Here is a 4138-nt window from a genome sequence, read left to right as displayed (position 1 = left end):
TTCCCTTCTCCACTCTTTGTGACCCCCTTGGAACTCTCCAGGTCAGAATACTGGCGTGGGTAGCCTTTCCCTTCTCCACTCTTTGTGACCCCCTTGGAATTCTCCAGGTCAGAATACTGGCGTGGGTAGCCTTTCCCTTCTCCACTCTTTGTGACCCCCTTGGAACTCTCCAGGTCAGAATACTGGCGTGGGTAGCCTTTCCCTTCTCCACTCTTTGTGACCCCCTTGGAACTCTCCAGGTCAGAATACTGGCGTGGGTAGCCTTTCCCTTCTCCACTCTTTGTGACCTCCTTGGAATTCTCCAGGTCAGAATACTGGCGTGGGTAGCCTTTCCCTTCTCCACTCTTTGTGACCCCCTTGGAACTCTCCAGGTCAGAATACTGGTGTGGGTAGCCTTTCCCTTCTCCACTCTTTGTGACCCCCTTGGAATTCTCCAGGTCAGAATACTGGTGTGGGTAGCCTTTCCCTTCTCCACTCTTTGTGACCCCCTTGGAACTCTCCAGATCAGAATACTGGCGTGGGTAGCCTTTCCCTTCTCCACTCTTTGTGACCCCCTTGGAATTCTCCAGGTCAGAATACTGGCGTGGGTAGCCTTTCCCTTCTCCAGGGGATCTTCCTAATCCAGTGATCGAACCCAGGTCTCCTGCATTGCAGGCAGATTCTTTACCGGCTGAACCACAAGGGAAGCCCAAAGAACTAAAAGAGTAGGGAAAATAGTTACCAATCGTCCAGTAAAAACTTAGACGACATCTGGGTAAGATTGTAATTATGTGGTCCTTAACCTATGAAGAGCCAAGGGAGGGAACCTGAGTCTTAAAGATAAAAACCAAGTGGATTTCCCACTGGATGTGCTTGCTCTAAGACATCCTTGCTACAGACATCCCTTGTCTGTAACGACCCCTTTGGCAGAAGTTAAGACTGCCTCGACAGCGATTTTTGACTGTTTTATTCCTGAAAAACCATTTGAGAGCATTTCCAACAATCAGGATTTCCTAAGACTTGGATTTGTTTTTTTTTGTTGTTGTTCAGAGAAAAGTTTTATTGGAATGCATTTCTGATAACAGACTACACGAGTTCTTTGTCTTTAAGTGACTTATATTTGCTTTTGAGATCTCTGGTTACTTTAAGGAATAAGTATTGTCAAAGTGTCTTTATCAATTAATCAGATGTCTAACCATGACTTTTAAGTCTATTGTCATTTATAGATACTTTTGTACTGTGATGCTGTTGTAAAAAGGGCTTCACTATCAAGGAGATTCACTGGAAGGTTATGGAAGCAGTTTCACATCAGAATGATCCTATGTGAGCCAAGATGGTGGACTAATCATCTGGCTTTCTGAATAAAGTTGTTTTCCTTGCCTCAACACCTAGTCTCTCAGGTTCATTGGCCTGTCATGTGGTGAGCAGAGTGAGCCTGGGCTTGCTTAACAGTCCAACTCTTTGTGACCCCATGAACTGCAGCATACCAGTTTCCTCTGTCCTCCACTATCTCCCAGAGTTTGCTCAAATTCATGTCCATTGAGTTAGTGATGCTAACATCTCATCTTCTGCCACCCCCTTCTCCTTTTGCCTTCAATCTTTCCCAGCATCAGGGTCTTTTCCAATGAGTTGGCTCTTTGCATCAGGTGGCCAAAGTATTGGAACTTCAGCATCAGCATAAAGCTATTTTCCTTTAACATTCACCATAGGAGTTAACAGGCTCACAATCCAACCAGATTTATCACTTATTAGCATTTGTCAGTATCTCAAGTGCTACATATTTCAATAAATATTTATTGAATAAATGAGTGGAACTGTCTTCTGTGGCTTCCATGGTGGCACAGCGGTAAAGAACATGCCTGCCAATGCATGAGATGAGGGTTCGATCACTGGGTTGGGTAGATCCCCTGGAGAAGGTAATGGCAACCCACGCCAGTATTCTTGCCTGGAGAATTCCATGGACAGAAGAGGCTGGTGGGCTACAGTCCATGGGGTCACAAAGAGTCAGACATGACTTAGTGACTAAACAACAATGACATCTTCTGTGAAGTTCATGCTGACAACTCAGCCTCTATGCACCTGATACCACATCAAATCTTGGAGACAGAAGTTGGGGTGAAGTAGAAAAGAGCAGCTTTATTTCTTTGCTTAACGAGGGAGGACACAGCAGATTCCTGTGTCATGAAATTGTGTGACCTAAGCCAGGATGGGCTTCCTGGTGGTTCAGAGGGTAACGCGTCCGCCTGCAATGTGGGAGACCTGGGTTTGATCCCTGAGTTGGGACGATCCCCTGGAGAAGGAAATGGCAACCCACTCCAGTATTCTTGCCTGGAGAACCCCATGGACAGAGGAGCCTGGTGGGCTACAGTCCATGGGGTCGCAAAGAGTCGGACACGACTGAGCGATTTCACTTCACTCACTTCACTAAGCCAGGAAGATTTGGTGAGATGTTCTATAGCGAGGGCTCAAGGGGGAGATTGCTGATGAGGATCAGGTATGTGTAGGGCCGGTACTCCTTAACCTGGCCTCAAGGGATCTGCTGATGGGCTTCTCTAGCTCCTTTAACCTGACCTCTGGTGGTCTTCTCTGGAATGAAGAATGGTAACATCTTCTATTTGTTTTAGTTCTGTAAATAGCTCAAAGCTATTGTCATGTGTATCCCATGAGGCTGACCCTGCCCCAAGGCTGCTCTATTGCTTCTAGGCTGCTCTTCCCTTATCTCTGTATCCCCTCCCTTCCCTGACTAGCATCTGTTGGAACTCAGAGAAGAAGGTCATGGAGGCTGGCCTTTACGCAAGAAATGGGGGACACAGAAAGACTTCTATGCCCAGGAGTCCCACAGGGTCTTGCTGGGTTTCAAAATAAGCTTTAATAATTAGATGATCTTCATTTCATCTTATAGTCCTTTCCTAAAGTTTGAATTTCCAAATCAATGGTATCAACATTTTTAAAGCTTTTTTTTTTTTTTTTTTAATGCAATAGTTATGGCTGACACTGCTGGAGGCCTCTCCTGCCAGGAACTGCTCTGACCCTTTGTACAGGTCTACAGATTAATGATGCAGCTTCAATCCCTGGATCAGGAAGACCCCCTGGGGAAGGACATGGCAACCCCCTCCAGTATTCTTGCCTGGAGAATCCCCATGGACAGAGGAACCTAGCGGGCTAAAATCACATATCTTATAAACTGCAGAAGTCCATAGGCAAACAATGGAAAACAAGAACCTTCAAGATGAAAGCACACATTTTGAGTGATAAGGGTTTGAGTAGCAAAGAAAGATAGTCCATGGTGTCTCAAAGAGTCAGACATGACTGAATTACTAACTTTTCATAGTTTAATTTCTTAAACCTCTCTGCTTCATCTCTGAATTCTTTCATGACAAAGAAGGAACCTCAAAATCACTGGCAACAGTTGGACTCAACTTATGTCCATTTTTATATTCCTGTTTTTTTTTTTAATAAACTTCAGTTCAGTTCAGTCACTCAGTCATGTCTGACTCTTTGCGACCCTATGAACCGCAGCACTCCAGGCCTCCCTGTCCATCACCAACTCCCGGAGTTCACCCAAACTCGTGTCCATTGAGTCGCTGATGCCATCCAACCATTTCATCCTCTGTCATTCCCTTCTCCTCCTGCCCTCAATCTTTCCCAGCATCAGGGTCTTTTCAAATGAGTCAGCTCTTCCTATCAGGTGGCCAAGCTAATGTAGTTTCAGCTTCAACATCAGTCCTTCCAATGAACACCCTGGATTGATCTCCTTTAGGATGGACTGGTTGGATCTCCTTGCAGTCCAAGGGACTCTCAAGAGTCTTCTCCAACACCACAGTTCAAAAGCATCAATTCTTCGGCACTCGCCTTTCTTTATAGTCCAACTCTCACATTCATACGTGACTACTGGAAAAACCATAGCCTTGACTAGACGGACCTTTGGCAAAGTAATGTCTCTGCTATTTAATATGCTGTCTAGGTTGTTCATAACTTTCCTTCCAAGGAGTAAGCGTATTTTAATTTCATGGCTGCAATCAACATCTGCAGTGATTTTGGAGCCCAGAAAAATAAAGTCAGCCACTGTTTCCACTGTTTCCCCATCTATTTGCCATGAAGTGATGGGAACAGATGCCATGATCTTAGTTTTCTGAATGTTGAGCCTTAAGCTAACTTT

Source organism: Odocoileus virginianus, chromosome 11, assembly GCF_023699985.2.
Source record: "Odocoileus virginianus isolate 20LAN1187 ecotype Illinois chromosome 11, Ovbor_1.2, whole genome shotgun sequence".
In the NCBI taxonomy this organism is placed as follows: Eukaryota; Metazoa; Chordata; class Mammalia; order Artiodactyla; family Cervidae; genus Odocoileus; species Odocoileus virginianus.
Note: the sequence above shows the minus strand (reverse complement) of the source record.